The sequence below is a fragment of the Taudactylus pleione genome, unplaced genomic scaffold (genome assembly GCF_031769625.1).
Source record: "Taudactylus pleione unplaced genomic scaffold, aTauple2 ptg000086l, whole genome shotgun sequence".
NCBI lineage: Eukaryota > Metazoa > Chordata > Amphibia > Anura > Myobatrachidae > Taudactylus > Taudactylus pleione.
In genome coordinates this window covers 31,027,279-31,050,791 of record NW_028284488.1, presented here as the reverse complement: position 1 = coordinate 31,050,791, position 23,513 = coordinate 31,027,279, and the positions used below count along the sequence as shown (strand labels likewise).

The following is a 23,513-nucleotide window of genomic DNA, read 5'->3' as shown; positions in this document are numbered from 1 at the left end:
TAAGGAATTATAATTAATAGGTAATTGGTGAATATGCTCCAAAGAGTGCAAGGAAAAGCCATCAATCCTGTGAATTTGTTCATTTTTGACAGGATTTAGGTATTTTCTTCTTTGATAGACCGCTTTACCTTCAGTCTAAGGTTTAAGGAACATTACATACATACTAGTGACCACCAGGCTTCGCCCAGGAGCAATTTCATCCTGCCAAAGCCCCATGCATCTCATAACAACCTACAGTACGCCATGTCACCATAGTACCCTGCATCTCACCACAAACCCCTGCTACTCACTCCTGCCCTCTGCATCTCACCAGTGTCACCACAACTCCCACTGCTACTGCCCTACAGCTGGCTGGGATGTGCTGGGAAGGGGAGGAGGACCGTGCCTGAGAGATTTGTATTGTAGCTACCATAAGCATTATCAGCAGCATGTCCCCGAGGCTTGGCATCTGTGCCTCCATTTGCACCCCTCCCCAGCTGCTGAACATGGCGATGAGCAATGTCCTCTTTGCACAATGTACCCTGTATTTCCTGGGCTTCCTGTAGAGCTTCCTTGCCATGATGCCCCTGTCCGAAAGCAGCGGTGACTTCCATGGGAGGTGCCTCCTGTTAACTGAGGGCCTGTGGCTAAGTGGGAACATCACACCGGAGAAGGAGCACTTCACTGTGAAAGAGTGGTGGCCTGGAGTCCGCCTGCAGGTTCAGCATAGGCATGGACATTGGAATCCGATGGTTACTAACCATTGATGTTTTTGTTCCAATGGGTAGTGTTTTTACCATTTGATGGTGGCGGTCCGATGTTTTCCGCCATTGACTGGATATCATTTGATGGAGTTCTGATGTTTGTTTTTTTTTTTTTAATTCTGATAGCTATGCCTCCCTCCTGGCTACTGTGTCTGCATCTTTGTTGCCCTGATGCACCAAAGGAGGTTGTTTTTCACTCTCTGCTTCAGACGTGACCCTGCTCAGTTCCTGACTCCCTCCCCGACAGGTCACATTGCTATCTCTGATTGGCTCTCAATATCTCAGAGAGCCAATCAGAGCGCAGTCCATGACCCTGCAGCAGCAGTAAGTCACTCACACAGCACAACAGTTTTTCTGTGACTTGCTTCATTCCAAGCCTCAATTTCAGATGCTCTTTCAGCACCCTGGCCAGCTCATATACAGCAGCTTGGTGCAAGATTTTTTTCTGTAACTTTGCTTCACTGAAATTGTCACTGCTCATCTCCCTTTTGTCACAGATGAATGGTCCAAACACCTAAACCTTCCTCGACCAATGTAATAAAGAACAGTGAAAACTCCATCAAAATCCATCCAGTGGCTCAAGAGATTAGTCCAAAAGAACAGGCAGACTCCTAAATTGGGGACTTTATTATATATACAGTACCAGTCAAAAGTTTGGACACACCTTCTCATTGAATGGTTTTTGTTTATTTAAATTATTTTCAACATAGTAAATTCATACTGGAGACATCAAAACTATGAAAGAACACATATGGAATTATGTTGTAAACAAAAAAGTGTTAAATCAAAATATGTTTTATATTTTAGATTCCTCAAAGTAGCCCTTTTGCTTAGATGACAGCTTTGCACACTCTTGGCATTCTCTCAATCAGCTTCATCTGCAGGTCGGAATATCAAGTTATTATTTTTTGATAATTGCATTAGCACAGTGTGTTCCTCTTTAGTAAGGTTAAATCGTGTGCACGGCAATTCATGTGTGACGTCATCCACTTCTCTTTGCAACAATCTCATGTGGATTTTAATGGATGGATTTGAAGATAGCGGGTCAAATGAGGATTTAGGTTATAACTTTTTCAATTTCGAGGGTAATTGGGTGGTATCTGCGTTACCTACAGGGGTGGTCTTAGCAAAGAATTCTTTCAACCTAAGTTGTCTATTAAGTGAAAACTGTTCCACTTGCCACTGCAGGGGGTCAAATTTAATTGTAAGCACAAAGGATAAATCTTGGTTTAAAACCCGGGTCTCAGTCTCGCTAAGTTGATATGACGACAAGTTAACAATTAGGTCTTGCGTGGTAGAGGTGGTTTCTTTCCTCGGCCTCTTCCTTTTGGCTTGGCCTCCCCTTCTGGTATATCATCTCCACCTCCTTCTCTGGATTTGGTGGTAACCCCTAAAGGGTGTTGTTTTCGTCTCGTATCTCCACTTTCTGCTACTCTTTCATACTCGCTGTCAGAGGTTTTGTATTCATTAGAGGAATTGTTATCAAAATATCTGCTGCGGTTCCTCCTAAAAAGTCCTTTAATTTCTTGGACGTAAATATATCCTTTCAGAATCATATTATCGCTACTAGCCTGTATGTGAAAGACACCGATAGAAACAACCTGCTTTGCTCTGATAGTTGCCATCCTAGGCCACTTATTCTGGGCCTCCCATATTCTCAACTTTTGAGAATGAAGAGAATTACCTCAGACGGTACCATAGCTGAACAACAGATGGATGAAATGATCCATAAATTTATTTGTAGAGGCTATGATCCGATACATCTAGCTAATGTAAAAAAAACAGGTACTCAAAATGGATAGGGATAAGATTTAGCAACAGAATGTATCCAAAAAGAACAATAAAGCCATGATACCTTGGGTGAGCCAGTTTAACCAATATAGTGGCCATATCAATAAAGCTTCTAAAATAGTATGGCCTATCATACAGAGTGATCTTGAGCTTAAATTACATGATATGCGGATTATGCCCTGCTACAAAAGAGGTCGGAGCATACGGTAGTTATTGGTGAAAACCGATATATCTGGCCCTGATCCCAGGGCAGAAAATATCAGTAAAGTAGGCTGTATTAGATGTACGTTTATCACCTGTAGATATCTTATCTCAGGTGATAGTTTCCATCATCCCCTGTCAGGCCATATATATTTGATTCACCACAAACTCACTTGTAACTCATCATTCATAGTATACCAGATTATCTGCCCATGTGGCCTATCATACATAGGCAAAACTGAAAGGCTTTTTAAAGAACGCATGTCGGCACACAGAAGTGCCATTCGATCGGCCATCAATAGTGGCCATAGTGAACAGCCAGTGGCCAGGCATTTTGCCAAAGCCCGCCACCCACTGTCAGCTTTGAGGTATCGCATGATCGATCACATCCCTCCATCCATCAGGGGGGTGATAGATCACGCAAATTGTTACAATGTGAGGTTCGATGGATTCATCGATTAAGCACCATGGCCCCGAGGGGCCTTAATGGACAACTGGGTCTAGGAGCATTTTTGTAATCAATATATAGTCCTACCATGATGTTCTTTGTGTATATCTATATTCATAGTTACCGTTCTAATCTATTCCATGTTTTTCATATAGCCTTAGGATGTATAACATAATACTCATTGTACTGTGTGTTATGCCCATGTTATGATGACATTTTGGTGCATATTGCATTGATGTATATTCCTTCTGTTAGTACTACTTTGTTGTGCATTGTGCCAGCGCTGTTTGCTTCTATGGTGATGGTACACTTATGTATGCTGACGCTAGACGCATCATGTGATGACGTCAGTGGTATGCGCTGCCGGGTAGGTGAGCAGTGCCGCGTCAGTGAGGCAGATGTATGTTCACTTGGTGAGAGTACTTAAGGTAAGACACTTTGTTGATGTTTGTATGTCCTGATGAAAATGCCAATGGTATAGGCATTGAAACGTTGAAACCAGCCATGACTACAGTGTTTCTTTTTGCATGGAATGCTGCATCCAGGGGGATATTTATATATCTGCTTTTCAACTGCTTATTTTTGTTTTGAAGGAATGCACATACCTTCTTTTCTGGCAGCAACTTCTCAATAGCATATACAGCGCCGTGTGTGACACATACTTTTGTTTTGGACAATCAGGGTAGGGGGCTTGGCCGAGGTGAAAAAACTCTCTGCTGCCTCTCAGCCATTGATGGTGGAGAACCACTGGATCTCCACCATCAATGGCGAGACCATCTACCATCAGTGGCTAAACATTGAGAGCTCAGCCCTGGGGAGGAGAGGGATGATGACCAAAGTATTAATCAGACGAAGGTGTGTGTGATACAAGGGCGATTGCCCTGATTGACAACCATGGAGCCGCCACTGATGGTAGTTAACCATTTATGGTCGATGCCCATCCTTGAGTGGGTAAGTCAGCTGGTAAGCGTGAGTAACTAAGTTCATGACACTATGGACACCTCCCCTGAACCAGGGAATTTCCCCTCAAAACAAAAAGACTAATGCTGAGTTTACTGAATGCTAATATACAATTAAATGTTACTATTAACTGGTTTCTGGCAACACTAACATATATGTATATTTTTATATAATCTGTGCTTCAATGAAGGAAAAAAGAGACCAATCAAGTCAATATCCCAAGGGCTGCTTGTGTTGTGTCATCAGAAATAGTACCACACTATTAAACATTAATGTTAAACCGTCTGCGATAAGTCAGATGCCTCGGTTGTGTACGGGGGAAAACTAATATCCACACTTTATTTAACTATTCAAACTGTATGAGTTGCCAGAAGCTGTAATTCTTTAGATTAATAAAGAATAACCCAAAGGATTTTAAAGTCAAATCACATAGAAAGAAACAGTGAAAGCATCTCATCAAATTCCTGACAGTGTACCCAGAGAGAGTATATTTTATCTTCTAAGTGACACTTTCCAAATGTTCACTGAAGCAAACAAACACTATGGTAAATGTAGTTACATTTCTCTCACCAGTATACTGTATATTGACCTTTAAAATGTATCTTTATTTTTCTGCCAAGGGAGTAGGGACAGATATGGATTTCACAGTTAATAATTTATTTAATACATAAACATAAAACTTGCACAACTACTTATGTATGTATACAGTATGTTACCAATTTAAACAAATACTGTGCAATAATAATGCTATAATATAAAAGAATGTTTCTATTTATTAAAGTCTATGACTGTAGCCATGAAAACTAGTGAGAGAGCCGGCAGGTCTCCTAGCAACAGCTTATGCAGCGGAGGTCAGATTGCAGAACTCTGACATCATCTAGAACAGCAACAACTACTGTATCAATCCATTATATATATATATATATATATATATATATATATATATACATACATATATATATATATAGAGAGAGAGAGAGAGAGCACAGAATCTGCGGCACTCGATCGGTTTTCACAATGGCAATAACGATGGAAACATATTTATCTTCAACGTTTCGGAATTTAATCCGTCATCAGGAAGAATATGAAATATACAAAACAAAACAAACACTTACCTATATACATGTTTTCAAAGACTGAACCCACCACCGATCGCGTGCCATGCTCGGGCGCCGGGCGGGACCACCCTCCGTCATCGACGTCACTACCGGAAGTGAACATCCGGGGTCCGGCCCCCACCAGCGTCCGTAGCCATGGCAGCGAGCAACACACGTGTCTATTACAAAAGAAGTACACAGAGGACATTCAGATGGTGAATACCATAATGATAACATCGTTGGAAAGATGCAAATGTATCATATCAACACTTTAAATAAATATTCAAATCGGTATCATAATTTTACTACCTCTTAGCATGGTCATAAGGAGTAACAAAATTCACATACTTTATAGAGAACATAAGAATAACATCCATATAAATAGTATGCCACTGCTGGTACTTGTTTAAAAATTAAAGAACATCTGTAAACAAAGGGTTATATACACATCTATCTGGATTGTATTGACAACCTCACAACTCTTATTCATTTTTATAATAGAGTCTGCAAACTCCATACAAGGTCCCCCACATCTATATATGGGGGATAATTAGTTAGTGCAGCACAGTTTCTACAAAAAAGCACTATATGTTAAATATTCATTAAGACCTCGTGGACATACAGTATCGAGTCTGTGGATCCACTGGGTCTCCAATTAAAGCAATCTCTTGCCTCTGTCTCCCCCTAGTATGTCCTCCGGGACATGATCTATAATCACATATTTCAAGGTTGACAGACTGTGTTTAGTTAGCAAGAAGTGTCTTGCTACTGGCTGGTCTATATCTTTTTTATTATTATTGCTAAGTGCTCCCCGGATGGCCGATCGATGGAGGGCCATCCTTTCTTTAAAGGAACGGATCGTTTTGCCCACGTAGCATAAGCCGCATGGGCATTTGATCAAATAGACCACGTAAGTACTTGAACATGTTAAGGGATAACGAATTGTAAACTTAACCCCCGTATGAGGATGAAAAAAGGCTTTAGTCTGAAGCATATAGCTGCACGTAGTGCAGCCCAGACATTTGTAACACCCCCCCCCCGGCTTTTTACGAGTATTGGACGGTAATCTGTTCGATATGTCTGTTCTAACAATCATATCCCTCAAGTTCTTACCACGTCTGTAGCACGACATAGTCCTAGAATGCTTGAGTTTTTTTAGATCTTTGTCCTGTTGTATTACAGGCCACAATGATCTGACTGACTGTTTAATCAATTTATCTGCCGTATTAAATTCATGAACCCAATGAAGCCGGTCTATAGGACTACTACTATCTTGAACCGCACAGTTCAAGAGAGTAGCCCGTGAGATTGAATCAACTTTCCTTTTTGCTTCACTTAAAATTTTATCTGAATAACCCCTCTCTTTAAATTTGCCCATCATTTCAAACAAAGATGACTCTAACAAACTCTCATCACTAGTTATGCGTTTCACCCTTAACAGTTGTGAATAGGGCAGACCCTGTTTTAAAGCCAAAGGATGATGACTTTGTGCTGATAGCAGCATATTTCTGTCAGTCTCCTTGGATTATATGGAGGTCTGGATGCAATTATCTTGTATATAGATATTGACATCCAAAAAATGGATTTGTTGTAAACTCATTTGATATGTGAATTTTATTGGACAATCAAGTGAATAAATATATTTGATGTGATCTTCAAACCTGCTTTTAGTTCCCCTCCAGAATAACAAAATGTCATCTATGTATCTACTGTAGAAAAAAATATCATTTGCTATATCAGAGGAAAAAAATAACTCTCTCTCAATCTGAAACATGTACGCATTCGCATACGAGGGTGCGATGTTCGAACCCATCGCACACCCCGTACGCTGAATGAAGAATTCTCCATTGAATAAAAAATAATTGCGATGAAGAGTTAAATACAACAACTGTAAAAACAAGCTTAAATGTGGACCTTGATATACAACATTTGACGTCAATAATTTTTCTACTGCTGCAATACCAGCATCATGCGGAATATTGGTGTACAAGCTGGTAATGTCTAAAGTACATAACCATAGATCCTTAGGTAATTTACCCAGCTTCTGCATTTTAATCAGAAGATCAGTGGTATCTTGTAAATATGTTTGCTGTACTTTCACACATGGTTGTAGAAAGTGATCGAGAAATTTAGCCACCAGGCTATATAGAGAGTCACGGGCCGAAACGATCGGTCTACCCGGTGGTTTAGTCAAGCTCTTATGTATTTTTGGTAAGCAATATATCACCGGAACCCGAGGGAATTGGTGGATGATGCCTGTAACAGAATTACCTTACCGCATGGAGAATGTCTCCGTTTTTCGGAAAGTGAGACCGAATCACGTTTATTCAAAGAACGTTTTGATATGACCTTAGGACCTGTACCGTCAGCTGAAATCTATAATGGGCTCCTTAAACTGAAAAAGGAAGGAGATTGACTTTCTTCTACATGGCATTACATTGTCAGAGTATTATAGAGAAAGAAAAATTCCCAGAGGATTTAGAGTCAGGAACACCCCCACGATAGGCCGTTATAACAATGACTTTTGCCGAAGGTGGGTGGCTATACTAAATAAATGTTCCTTTGACCTTATGACCCTCGTCATAGAAGAAGCTGCACGGGAGTTAGACATAGTTAAAACTAAGATCCAGCAATATGAGGCTTTACATATGAGTACCCTCAATCAGGATGCCTCAGCTAACTGATTGGAAAAACTTGAACAACAGGTATCTACATACAAAAAGGAACTAATGAGCTTCAAAAGGAGCAAATTTGAAAAGGTGAATGCTGATTATACAGAACAAAAGGTATATACCTGGCTAACAGGGTCCAATACTTCGAGGCAAAAAACATATCGCCTAAAGAGAACACAGAGATTCGTGGCTTGAGAGACAGATTCTACATCTGACTCCTACTCATCTTCTAGTGAAACGAGACCAGAACCCTCCACCTCCTCACAAAATACCAATAAACCCCCTTTAGGGGTCAATACCCGTGCTGGTCGCGGGAGAGGAGGGGTCAAATAAGGAGAGGGGGTCAATGTCGTAGGGGCTTCACAAAGAAGTCGCAGGAAGAAAATGTAATATTTAACTTGTCCGATAGAATATTACTACCAGATGAATTATCGTTACTCCAAAAAGGCTTTTCGTTTGTTCCCATGAATAACTTTAAAGATTTGCAATGGAAAATTGATTTAACATGCCTTCAGAGACAACTTAAATTGGTTGATTTCTTTAAACATCAAGAAATTTCTATGGACGATAGATCGTTTGCAGATAAATATATCAAGTTCAAAAATAAATCTTCTTTTGAACCACCCTCAACCAATACATCGATCATGAGTTTTGTTACGATCCTTGATTCACAAGTGAGCCAATATAACAAAGAGCCTTCAATACATCATAATAATCTTACTGGGGGTGAGAAAAAGGCCCTTAAACAACTGAGTAGTGATGGTAATATCATGATACTACCTGGAGGTGGTGTGATGATCCTTAACATTGACGACTACAAAAGAGAGATTTATACACAATTGAATCAAAATGGAACCTATGATAAATTGACTGGTGATCCTACTAGCAAATATAATAAGGAATTAGATACGATTCTTGATATTGCTGTTATAGATCAACATATTCCGGTGGAAGTCAATGCAGCATTAAAGATGGAATTCCCTCGGGTTCCGGTGATATATTGCTTACCAAAAATACATAAGAGCTTGACTAAACCACCGGGTAGACCGATCGTTTCGGCCCGTGACTCTCTATATAGCCTGGTGGCTAAATTTCTTGATCACTTTCTACAACCATGTGTGAAAGTACAGCAAACATATTTACAAGATACCACCGATCTTCTGATTAAAATGCAGAAACTGGTTGAATTACCTAAGGATCTATGGTTATGTACTTTAGACATTACCAGCTTGTACACCAATATTCCGCATGATGCTGGTATTGCAGCAGTAGAAAAATTATTGACGTCAAATGTTGTATATCAAGGTCCACATTTAAGCTTGTTTTTACAGTTGTTGTATTTAACTCTTCATCGCAAATATTTTTTATTCAATGGAGAATTCTTCATTCAGCGTACGGGGTGTGCGATGGGTTAGAAAGTCGCACCCTCGTATGCGAATGCGTACATGTTTCAGATTGAGAGAGTTATTTTTTTTCCTCTGATATAGTAAATTATATTTTTTTCTACAGTAGATACATAGATGACATTTTGTTATTCTGGAGGGGAACTAAAAGCAGGTTTGAAGATCACATCAAATATATTAATTCACTTGATTGTCCAATAAAATTCACATATCAAATGAGTTTACAACAAATCCATTTTTTGGATGTCAATATCTATATACAAGATAATTGCATCCAGACCTCCATATATTCCAAGGAGACTGACAGAAATATGCTGCTGACAGCACAAAGTCATCATCCTTTGGCTTTAAAACAGGGTCTGCCCTATTCACAACTGTTAAGGGTGAAACGCATAACTAGTGATGAGAGTTTGCTAGAGTCATCTTTGTTTGAAATGATGGCCAAATTTAAAGAGAGGGGTTATTCAGATAAAATTTTACGTGAAGCAAAAAGGAAAGTTGATTCAATCTCACGGGCTACTCTCTTGAACTGTGCGGTTCAAGATAGTAGTAGTCCTATAGACCGGCTTCATTGGGTTCATGAATTTAAAACGGCAGATAAATTGATTAAACAATGAGTCAGATCATTGTGGCCTGTAATACAACAGGACAAAGATCTAAAAAAACTCAAGCATTCTAGGATTATGTCGTGCTACAGACGTGGTAAGAACTTGAGGGATATGATTGTTAGAACAGACATATCGAACAGATTACCGTCCAATACTCGTAAAAAGCCGGGGGGGGGGTGTTACAAATGTCTGGGCTGCACTACGTGCAGCTATATGCTTCAGACTAGTCTTTTTTCATCCTCATACGGGGGTTAAGTTTACAATTCGTTATCCCTTAACATGTTCAAGTACTTACGTGGTCTATTTGATCAAATGCCCATGAGGCTTATGCTACGTGGGCAATACAATCCGTTCCTTTAAAGAAAGGATGGCCCTCCATCGATCGGCCATCCGGGGAGCACTTAGCAATAATAATAAAAAAGATATAGACCAGCCAGTAGCAAGACACTTCTTGCTAACTAAACACAGTCTGTCAACCTTGAAATATGTGATTATAGATCATGTCCCGGAGGACATAGGAGGGGGAGACAGAGGCAAGAGATTGCTTCAATTAGAGACCCAGTGGATCCACAGACTCGATACTGTATGTCCACGAGGTCTTAATGAATATTTAACATATAGTGCTTTTTTGTAGAAACTGTGCTGCACTAACTAATTATCCCCCATATATAGATGTGGGGGACCTTGTATGGAGTTTGCAGACTCTATTATAAAAATGAATAAGAGTTGTGAGGTTGTCAATACAATCCAGATAGATGTGTATATAACCCTTTGTTTACAGATGTTCTTTCATTTTTATACAAGTACCAGCAGTGGCATACTATTTATATGGATGTTATTCTTATGTTCTCTATAAAGTATGTGAATATTGTTACTCCTTATGACCATGCTAAGAGGTAGTAAAATTATGATACCGATTTGAATATTTATTTAAAGTGTTGATATGATACATTTGCATCTTTCCAACAATGTTATCATTATGGTATTCACCATCTGATTGTCCTCTGTGTACTTCTTTTGTAATAGACACGTAGTGGTGTGTTGCTCGCTGCCATGGCTACGGACGCTGGTGGGGGCCGGACCCCGGATGTTCACTTCCGGTAGTGACGTCGATGACGGAGGGTGGTCCCGCCCGGCGCCCGAGCATGGCGCGCGATCGGCGGTGGGTTCAGTCTTTGAAAACATGTATATAGGTAAGTGTTTGTTTTGTATATTTCATATTCTTCCTGATGACGGATTAAATTCCGAAATGTTGAAGATAAATATGTTTCCATCGTTATTGCCATTGTGAAAACCGATCGAGTGCCGCAGATTCTGTGCTCTACATACCTGTCTGTTGCTGTGCACCACGGTGTTTGTTCTATTGATTAGGAGTGCCATTCTCTTGGTAACATATATATATATATATTTTAAATATTCCTAGAAATATTATGTGTAATAAATTAGACATATTTATATATGCAGAAAATAAATTTTCTTTGTTTTCTTTGTAATCACTAATAGTAAAGTCATGTACAGTACTATATTAAGCCTTTACTCTACACTGGATACTGTAGACTTGTGAATGTCCTTTTATATATAATTTTTGGACAAATACTAGTGCAACATAATAACATGCCAGTTATAAATGCTGTTTGGCATTACATTTTTGTATCAGTCAGTAAAACAGAAAAAGATCTGACAACATGCTGAAATTGGAGTGGTGTTCAGGCACACCTCATTATATACTGTAAAAACTGTTTAATGAGCCCATACCAAACATCATTGTGTTTAAACGCATTAATGTGAACCTTGCAGGAGAAGTAACTATAAGATCCCAGGAGGTTTAGAGTGACTGAAGGTTATATGTTTGTATAATTTTGAACAATCAAATCAAATAAATTATACAACAATGATTGTATAGTGGAGAGAGACTGCAGATTGTTTATTAACCATTTATTTAAAATATCTAAGAAAATCAATGAACACACATGGGTCAATGCAGAGTTGAAAGTAAGGGGGGCGTATATTAATCACAAGGAATGTGCACAGAAGTTTGCATATCTTCACTATACTTGCCTACACTCCCTGAATATCTGGGGGACTCCTAAACTTTGGAGAGGCTTCACTGACTCTGGGGAAAGCAAGTCACACTCCTGCACCCCACCCAAATGGGATGGATGGGGGAAGTGATGACGTGATTCTCAGAGAATGAGAGCCTAATGACGTGAGGGGAGGGCGGGTACTATTTACCCGGGTCCGGGCCTGTTGGAGGGGCCCGTCGGGGGCCTGGTTCTGCAGCCCACCCCCCTTGCTGCCGCTACTTAGTTCGGGCAGGGAGAGAGAGGACTGGCTGCTGCTGCAGCAGCCTCACTCACCAGCCAAGCACACACGCTGCTGACACGGTGTGTGCTGGGCTAAGGAGAGAGGCTACTGCAGCAGCAGTCAGTTCTCTCTCTCCCGTTGTTATATGCGCGTGGGGGGGGGGGCAATTGCACCCCCACCTCCAGACACCGGGGCCTCCCTGTGTGGCACGCACACCAGCTTCGCGGCAACGAAGATGTTATTTTTTTTTGTGAGGGGGTCTGGCCACACCTCCCTGGGTTGGCCATGCCTCCTCCCTGTACCTGGTCTGGCAAAGCTGTCGGCAGCTCTGCCTCTGCGTGGATTCCATATATACATATGATTTACAACAATTCGTCATCATCAGTGTGTTTTTACACCTGTCCTCTATGGACTAGGTTCCAAATATATATGCCTCCTCGCAGGCATATATTTGCTTACAGATGTGTCCTCATACATCTAGCCTCAATACGCCACACAGCGTGTCTTGCCTGGCATGGGTGAGCCGCCAGGTGCCGTGCAACACTGCTAGTGTCGGTTGTCTCTTTTTGCCGCACAAGCAGACTGTGCTGATTAATTTGATATGTGACACTTGTATATCTGTGTGCACCTGGGTCTGTATATGAACCACAACAATACTTGGAATTAAATAAGTTGCAACCGCTACATTGTAGCACTTCGTATACAGATTCAGAGACTCGGTTGCACACAGATATACAAATGTTGCATATCAAATTAATCAGCACAGTCTGCTGGTGTGTTCTAGTCACACTGAATTGTGACTTAGATGCATTTTTGGCAAAGAAGACGCCCAGCACTAGCAGCGTCTCCCTGGACATGTCGCTCCAAGAGGGGCTTTTTGGTGCAACTGCAGCAAAGATTTGTAAGGACACCCATATGTGCTGGTCTGCATGTCCCCCACTGAACTTTGAATATGCGAGACACCTCTTCCCACCCCAGTTCTGCCTCTTCGGTATGAGCATGAAATGTGTACGACTTTGCCTAACTGCATGTACATACTGTACATTCATTTTCTGAGCCGAGCAAATTCACAAACAGCTGCATGATGAGCTATGCATCAGCCCCATAATCACTGCATAAGTGACCATAGGGAAGCCAGGCTGCAGGCAATATATCTCATCTATATAAGTAAATTATGTATTGCTCTTATCTGGAGGTGCATCAGAGTATTTCTAATTCATTTATTTAGTATTACAGTAGTTATCTACAGGGCCTTATGATATAGTTAAGCATAACCAGGAAGCATGGACTGCAGGAAAAAGATAAATATGAAATAGATGAAAGCAGTCTCTGCAGAACAGCACAAGGAGAACATTTTACCATTTACAGAATGTCTAGGTCTGAGCTTGGAAAAAAATGTCCAAAGACAGCCAGACCTTGTAGAATGTAAGTGCAATTATAAAAACCAGTGCTCTACATGTTCTTGGATATGGAGGTCAAAAAAATTCCTACATGATGTAAAACATAATGTTGAACGTGTGTAATGATGAAAAACTAAATAACATGCTGTACAAAATCAACACTGACATGTCCTATGTGCATCAAACACACGCCAAAATCCACCATATGAGGCACTGTGTCAAGCACATAGCCTCATTAACATCCAAATCATATACAGGCCTGTGCCCAGCAAAAAAAGCCTCATGTGTACCAATGATATACCAATAGGCCTGTGACCAGTATAACAGAGGGCCTGATTCAGAGCCGGACGCTCTGACCAGAGCGCTCGCTCTGAATCAGTGCCCTCCTACCTAAAAATGGAGTGGCCTCCTGGCCGCTCGCATAGCTGTGGGTGACCACAGCTAGTCGTATCCATCTCAGGAAGAACAATATAACATTTACATTGCCAAACAAAATATAAATAATAAAGTTGTTTCCAATTAAATGTATATATCCCAAATGTTAAACATTGGCTTGTATTCGAGGAAGGAAGCCCATTGGACAGGAAAAGATTAAATAAACTGTAGCACAATATAAACAAAACACACAAGTACTGTAAAACCCTAAAACTAATTTGCTAACCACAAAATAATAAAACTGCAGGACCAATTTTATTATAGTGACAACTGCCCTCTTTTACCCAATTGGTTTTATTGGGAAGTGCATGGATTTACCTGCTAAGATGATTACTATTATTGTTATATGGCACCACAAGGGTTACGCAGCTCGGTACAAAGTACATAAACAAATTAGCAGAACAAAACAGTGATTTACAGTACAAGACAATACAGGACAGGTACAAGGTATATAAACATTGCTGCATCAGTGGTTGTAACACTCAAAGAAGCAACAGGGTGGCAGAAAACAAGGGTTAGGTGCCGTTGTAGGGAACATGGAGTAGATCAGGTGTCTTCAACCTTGGCCCTCCAGCTGCTATGGAACTACAGATCCCAGGATGCCCTGCCACAGTTTTAGCATGCTGTTATATAAAAACAGTGGCAAAGCATGCTGGGATTTGTAGTTCCACAGCAGCTGGAGGGCCAAGGTTGAAGACCCATGGAGTAGATGATAGTATCATTAAGGGAAGGAAAAGCACACTGGGAAGAGGGCCCTGCTCGTGAGAGCTTCAAATGTTTACAACAATCTATTTGAGTAGTTGGGCAGATCAGGTGCATTTCTACCTCAGTATATTTGTAATGAGTTGTTCGCATTTTAATTAGAGTATTTGGTTCAGATAAAGGGGTGGAGGGTTACAAGACATTCACTACTTTGCTCAGGGAGCGGAGCCAATTCCTTCCTTGAACATTTATTTTATAATTTCCATTCTGGAGACCTGGTCTTGTCCCTATACTTACAATCATACATAGACAAAAACAGAAGATACTATAGCTATCCAGTTACCTGGAAGCTATAGTAGTCTCAGCGCTTTGAGAGAGGTACATCAATATATAAAAATTGTATTAAAATATTTATAATTAAAAAAGGATAAATTGTTTTAGCAATGCAGCTGGACTAAATGTCAGTTGCAAATCAGACATATAAAGAAACACCATAGAACAAATATAGACCGCGCTATAGCTAACAATTCACCATAACCAAATAGATAAATCACACTTGAATGATCACAAGCAGGCAACAATTTATTATACAGAAATACTAAAAAGTGTAACCATGTAGATAAAATGTGTCAAATACCAATAAGATAAAAAGTAACTACCTTTGAATAAGGATGTTAGCAACATATAATCACAATACTTCCTATCCAATTACCCTTCTCATCAGCAGACTCAAACTTAACATAAATCACCACACTCCTGTTAACTATCCAAACTGATTATCCCAAAATTATTATTTGTAGATGTATATACTGCAGTTAGAGTTCCTCAGTTACTCCATGGGATATCTTCCCAATAAATGTCCAGTTAGTTAGTATAGGCTGTGGTGCACCAATGCAGTAACACTCCACAGAGTTTAATTAGCCATATATCATGACCGTATAAATAAATGTCAACAGAGTCTGTGGTTGATTATAAATCACTGAAAATCAGGAACATATCGAATCTTAGTAAATTTACCCCTAAGACTTTTTAATTTATACCTATCTCTGGGTGATTGGTATAGGAATCACCTGTGTATGTAGAACTCACTGTAAGCGCTGTTGTGGATACACTTTATATTTTTTCAGACACTTGTTTAAGGGGCTAATTTGGTGAATGCTCCTGGTTTTTCACAGGCTGCTGGAGTGTGTTTGCGCTGGTTATGTAGATCTTTTTCTTTGATTTGGGTGAAATTTAATTGCTGCTCTGTTCAGGTGCAAATAACTGTGGCTGCACACATTTCTGCTCCAACTTCCCGAGGTGATAAGCAGAAATGTGCGATAAGTTGGCACTTTGGGCACCCAAAGCAGTACTTTAGACGGGTTTAGATACTTTGCGCTCACACTCGGCACTCGCGCCATAACTGAGGAACAATTGAATTGCTCCAATGGATGCTAAAAAAACAATTGAATCGCCCCCTACATATAGAATATTACAAAGTTCATTTACTCATGTGCAATGTTTAAATGAATGAAGGAGGTGTTTGGACTTTGTTCTAATTCTCTACTGTTTCCATCATGTGCATTTTACAGAGCGCTGCTACAGCCCAGGCAATCCTCTTTTACATGTGATTGAGTGAAAAATAGGTGAACTTGTCAAAAGCGGATTTAAAGCAAGGCAACCCAAGCGGCCGCTTAGGGCCCGGTGGGTCCCAGGGGCCTGCCGACAGTGTTGTAAAATATCAGAGTTGGACTGGCTGAGTCCCAGGAAGCTGTCTGTGATTAGACAGCTGCCGGATGTCAGCTCCAGCGCACGCCTGCATCCTACTGATTGTGTTGTCGTGTGACCCATCATTACGTCACACGCACAGTGCGAGGAGCCGGGACGTACCTAGAGCAGAGTGAAGAGGGTGAGTGAGACTGAGCCTGAGGTACAGTGCAGCAGCAATCTTCCTCTGCTGGCATCTGTCATCTCCCGTGACGGTTCTGCAGTCAGCGCCTGCAGCAGTCAGCACAGCCGGACAACTCTCACCTGAAGGTGGGCCCTTCTTAGCGGCAGCACATCCCTCTCCCCACCATTCAGCTGGAACGCTGCAGCAGTGACGGCACCGGTGTCAGGACACCCGGTGCAACCAATATTCCCACCGCTAAAAAGGGGCGTAGCTTTCCAGATGGGCGTGGCTTTGCAGGAGCTCTGATGACATCACTAAATGGGGCGTGGCCACATGGGAATTCCCTGATTACTTTACTCCGGGGTAGTGTGGGCTGCCCCTGGTGACCCTGGCTGGACTGCTGGCTCCTTCTCAGTGTCAGAAGTCAAGTGCTGCAGGATAGTGTCACACTGCAGCATCTGGCTCCTGTCAATGCAGAGGAGTTGGCATTTTGTCGTCACCCTCTAGAAGGATGACACCGAGGTGTGTCCCGCACCTTATTGTGATGCTTTTGCGATGTATCATCGCCAGACCCACAGGCATGACTGGGGTAGTGTTGGCTCCCTGCTCTGCAAGGGCTGTCTGAGGCTGCTATTAAGTGACGACGTAGGCTGCTGCACTGATACCCCCCACTCCTTGTCCCCTTGAGCCCCCAGCCTAGAGTCCAGATCCTCAGCTCTCCTCCTACAGCCCCTCACTTTAAGTGGAGCAATCTGCCATCACCCTTACCTTGTACAATGTATGCCGCTCCTCCGTGTAATGGCTACACTGTGCCAGGTATTTTTATGAAACATAATAGGTATATGTACAGTTTGGCAATGCTTTATATTCCGGACAGATCACTAATGTCATAATATGTACATGTGGGGAAACTCCATATACAGTAATGATAAGATGATTTGTTTATTAGCTACTCTACTTTAAGGTTGAAAATAAGCATATATGCAGCATGTCTCTTAGCAATGTGTGAGATGGAGATATTAGCTATTATACTATTGTGTGGGCATAATGTGTATAAGGAGAACTACTGTGTGGCATAAAGTGTAAAAGGAGCACTACTGTGTGGCATAATGTGTATAAGGAGCACTACTGTGTGGCATAACGTGTATAAGGAGCACTACTGTGTGGCATAATGTGTATAAGGAGCACTACTGTGTGGCATAACGTGTATAAGGAGCACTACTGTGTGGCATAATGTGTATAAGGAGCACTACAGTGTGGCATAATGTGTATAAGGAGCACTACTGTGTGGCATAACGTGTATAAGGAGCACTACTGTGTGGCATAACGTGTATAAGGAGCACTACTGTGTGGCATAACATGTATAAGGAGCACTATCGTGTGGCATAACGTGTATAAGGAGCACTACTGTGTGGCATAACGTGTATAAGGAGCACTACTGTGTGGCATAACATATATAAGGAGCACTACTGTGTAGCATAACGTGTATAAGGAGCACTACTGTTTGGCATAACGTGTATAAGGAGCACTACTGTGTGGCATAACGTTTATAAGGAGCACTACTGTGTGGTATAATGTGTATAAGGAGCACTGCTGTGTGGCATAACGTGTATAAGGAGCACTACTGTGTGGCATAACGTGCATAAGGAGCACTACTGTTTGGCATAACGTGCATAAGGAGCACTACTGTGTGGCATAATGTGTATAAGGAGCACTACTGTGTGGCATAACGTGTATAAGGAGCACTACTGTTTGGCATAACGTGTATAAGGAGCACTACTGTGTGGCATAACGTATATATAAGGAGCACTACTGTGTGTCGTACGTGGAGTTAGGGTATTAAAGTTGGTGTAGTGGTTAGGGTATTTGGTTTAGTTTAGAGGTTTGGGTTAAGGTATTACAGATATGGTATTAGAGATGGTGTATCGGTTTGTGTTAGGGTATTAGGGTTAGTTTAGGGGTTTGTGTTAGGGTATTAGGGACAGGGTATTATAGTTGGTGTAGCAGTATGGGTATTAGGGTTAGTCTTGGGGTTTGGATACTAGGGATAGGGTATTAGGGTTGGTGTAGAAGTTTGGGTTAGGATTAGTTTTGGTGTTAGGGTTTTAGGGATAGTGTATATGGGTTAGTGTAGTGGTGTGGGTTAGGGTATTAGGGTTAGTTTAGAGCTTTGTGTTAGGGTATTATGAATAGTGTATTAGGGTTAGTTCAGGGGTTTGGGCTAGGGTGTTATAGTGCCTACACACATAGCGATGTGCTCACGTTCCCACGATGTGTACGATTTCCCCTTGAACTCTCCCCGGGAGCTCCCCGGCAGTCGTGGGCACGATTTGGTCTGAAAACCTGCCAATGTGACACACAATCTATCGTGCCTACAAAACTATCCAGTGCATCATGACTTAAATTTTCAGATCTGCGCGGCAAATCTGAATATGCGATGTGCGACCTGCGGGGACACACATCGCATCGTGATCATGAGTGGGGACTCACGATTTACTCACGATTTGGACATATTTTACACGAGCTGTCGTTCCCATGCGTCGGAATCGACCAGATCATGTAAAATATTGCTATTTGTGTAGGCACCTTAAGGGTTAGTTTAGGAGTTTGGGTTAAGGTATTAGTGGAAATATAGTGCTATATATTGTTAAAGGGGGGGACCTAAACTGGTATCTTGCCTAGGGCCCCATAAGGTCTAAATCTGTCTCTGACTTGTATAAAGAAGCACTGTGGGTCTTCTATTTTGGTCAGCTTGCATTTTGTAAATGACTGTTAAATAGTGCTATAATTTAAGGAGTAAACTGGATAACCACAAAACAAGTGGTTAAATGATCAAATTGTGCGGGGTTTATTTCATACTTGCCGACTTTATAAATCTCATCCTCAGGAGAAGCCCGGAGAGGATATCCTGTTGACATCTTCGGGGGGTGGGCCGGACTGTATACATCATTAGGTCCCACCATAGGAAAAGGCCGCATTTGGGGAGTCTGCGAGTAGGGGACGGGGCTAAATGACGCAATTTACATAATTTTAGCCTCGCCCCCTACTCGTGGATCTCAAAATTGCTGGTAAATTCTTCCCATCCTGCCCACTTCATTAGGAAGTGGGCAGGATGCGGGAGATATGCCTAATCATCCGGGGGTGTGGGGGTTACCCCAAAAATCAGAAGCCTCCCGCAACTTTCGGGAGAGTAGGCATGTATGGTCTATTTAACTGAAGATAGATATGACATGTAAGAAAAGCAGAATATGTTAGATGTGTATAAAAGGAGAACATGCACTGTGTTAGGTAACAGTGTCGGCTGAAGAGAGCATTTATATTTACTAATGTATATAAATTTCAAAATTTCACCACGATGTAATCACACTAAAGTCTTTTAAATCCTGTAAACTCTATAATTTACTAATTCAGTCAAGTGGAACAATATAGCTCAACAATTTTGAAGAGTCCAATAAATTATCTAGTTAAAATGGTAATATAGAATGAATATTCGGTGCCTATGCAAATAAACAAAGACCCAAAATAATACAATGCAGAAAAATAAAAACAATTGAATTGTTTTGTTTGCTGAGTATAGCTCCAACAATTATATATCCTAATATTTAAGAGGATGAGGGATCATCATCTTGGAGCCTTAGAGATCTAATCAACTAATATAGGCAAAACAATGTCAGCAAAGCTGAGTTTCTTAATATTCCTGCCATTATATAATGGTGCCCATACACGGTAAGATTTTTCACACAATATGGACAGTTTCAACAGGTTGTACAGAGGCTGAATCTTATGAAAATAGGTGTTTTTTGTGTGTTCTGCAACCCCGATGCGCGTCCCCGCCGTCCTCTAGTTGGATCGCAGATCAGATGGTTTTGCAGAGAGATCTACGATCTTTTGAGTACAATGTGATACACTTCCATGCATCTTATCCTATGATTGTAACGATCAATCGTACACCATTTGACCACATCTTATGAAAAATGTCAAGGAAAGAATTTCAAGGGCAATCGTACAACTCATCTTAAGAACTTTGAATCACACCGTTTATGGGGGCCTTAAGAGTGGGAGAGTGGACCATTAAATAAGAGGTGGGATGAATATATCAAGAGTCCTACACATCAATGGTGTAGCATAATGGGCACATGTAGGATGTGCAGTACATGGGCCAATGGGTCATTGGGGAATACATGAGAGCAAAGCAAGTAACAGTATAACAGTGTTGTGCTGTCCTGGATGTCTAAAATCATACCTGGCATGGCTGCAAGGCTTTGAAGGAGGGGTGACTGGGGCAAAAACAACATCAGAAAAGGACAACACTGGGCAGAAGGGTATTTTCTAAAATTGTGACACCATGCCTTAATTCCAAGTGCTAAAGAGAACAGGCGAACAACTGCAGATAAACTGAGTGCAAATTGCAGTCTGTAATGCAGGCAGCCAGACCTATGACAGCTCTGCAGAGAAGGATGTCATATTGGAGGCGTCATCACGCCTGACAATGCAAGAAAGTCAGGTTACTGGGAATGGAAGATCAAGTAGTGCAGGAAAGTGACATGGTCAGATGAATGATCCTTCACCATGTTCTTGATAAATAAGATAAGGGCGCTTTTGGCATCAAGCCAACAAACTCTACTAATTGTAGTGATTATTTCCAACAGTGAAAAGATCTGGTGGTTTCATAATGTTGCATGGCACATTTCCTTGGTATGATTTGTGTGCAGTTATTCCTTTAGCAGACACGGTTTAATCACTACTTAATGGTTCTTAATATTTAATCAATTAATTAATTGCTTTAGAAGTCACACCATTACCTTATTTTCCACACATTTGGAAATGTATTTCTGATTTTGTATTCAGGATCCGCACAGAAAAATAAAGACCTTGGCACTGTAACAAACAAGCCTCTTTTCTCCATATAGTATAAATGGATTTGATCGTTAAACAGTTTCAGAGAACTCCCAGTGAAGATCATCCTGCTAGTTAGTAAGGATTATGCTGATTGTGGCCATATGTAGTCCATGGATATATATACAGGTCAGTGTTCTCCCCAGGCTGTTTTCTGCGGGCGCATCACCCGGCAGAAACTGCCTGCCGCCCAGCACTTTCCCCAACGACCCCCGCTGTGGAACGCTGGCCTCTGAAGTGACCGGAGGCTAAAGAAGCATCCGATCGCTTCAGAGGCCAGCATTTCCAGTGATGCACTGCGTGGGTGACGTCATGACGTCAACTGCGACGTGAGGAGCCTGCCCCGCACGCCTGCTGGATCTAGTTAGATTCAGTCAGCGCGAGGCAGCGGCCAGCAAGTAAATGTAAGTGCTGGGCTGGGGCCAGGACCAGTCTGGGGGCACTATATAAGTCTGGGGGCACTGCATAAGGGACACTATTAAACCTGGGGGCACTGCATAAGGGACACTATTTAAGCCTGGGGGCACTGCATAAGGGGCCAGTCTGGGGGCACTATTTAAGCCTGGGGGCACTACATGAGGGACCATTCTGGGGGCACTACATAGGGGCACTACTTCAGCCAGGGGGCAATACATAAGGGCAAAGTTAAACTACAGGGGGCAATGCATAGGGCACTGTATAATGGGCACTTTTGACTGAAAGCCAGTGAGGGAGCAGCCTGAGGCCTGTCGGTCTGGATTGGTAAGGGAGATACCCCTTTTCCCGGCGCGTGCATAATTGCGAAGGCCCCCACCTGGCTACTTTTGGATGCCACCCGGCTGGAAAAAATTTCTGGGGAGAACACTGCAGGTTGAGTCTCCCATATCCAACATGCTTGGGACGGGAAGTATTTTGGATATCGATGTATTTTTCCGTATTTTGGAATATGTGCATACCATAATAAGACATCTTGGGAATGGGACCCAAGTCAAAATACAGAATGCATTTATGTTTCATATACACCTTATACAGATAGGCTAAAGGTAATTTTATACAATATTTTTTAATAATTTTGTGCATCAAACAAAGTTTGCATACATACACGAGATTCATTTATGTATCATATACACCTGACCTTATACACACAGCTGAGGATAATTTTATACAATATTTTGTAATAATTGTATGCATTAAACAAAGTTTGTGTACCCTGAACCATCAGAAAGAAAAAGTTTCACTATCTCAATCGCACTCCAAAAATGCCATATTTCAGAATATTGCATATTGCGGAATATGTAGATATGGGAAATTCAACCTTTATATGTATTATGTAGCAATTATGGAAACAACAAGTCAAAGGCTCACATGAAAGTTATGTTACCAACCTAGTCCAAGGACATTCAGCTTTTCTTTATACACTACTGAAGCTAGTTAACATCACTAAAATGTATTATTCATTTATTTACAGGACAAGTTCCATCGCAACATTGAAAAGAGAGGGGAATTGATTTGTTTGAGGTACGACACCAAACAAATGTTTCTGAAAAAATATAGTTCGTTTAGAGAGAGCTGTCAAAACACTGAAAGGCTTGTGCTGTATTAACAGTGCAAATAAATGTCATAATATGAGCATTTGCTATATGATTACGATTGGTGAGTGATGTGTTATTTAAATTACAAATACAATAGGCAATGCAAACGATGCATTCAAAGGTATTAAGGGCCTGATTTAGCAAGGACAGCAACTGCGATTACGCACGCAATCGGCCAATTGTTGCGCTCTGTGTATGCATATGCATCGCAGTGCGCGTGCGTGAACACTCCACTGCGATCGTGACCGCGATCGCAGTCACTATGTAGACCCATCGCAGAGTGATTGACTGGAAGTACCGTTTGGGGGTGGCGCTATTGCAATCGCAGTTGCGATCCGTAATGAATCAGGCCCTAAATTGGCTATATTACGTTGCTTAAGTCATAAAAATAAACATTTTTATCTCTGAGTGT

General features: G+C 41.3%; 1 protein-coding gene and 1 pseudogene across 6 annotated transcripts in view; one reads left to right on the top strand and one right to left on the bottom strand.

Moving 5' to 3' along the window:
- Window positions 1–23,513, bottom strand: part of MAGI2 (membrane associated guanylate kinase, WW and PDZ domain containing 2) — a 1,049,810-nt gene that overhangs the window by 989,602 nt on the left and 36,695 nt on the right. The gene's annotated exons all lie outside the window — the stretch shown is intronic.
- On the top strand, window positions 8,557–10,557 carry LOC148529248 (uncharacterized; annotated as a pseudogene).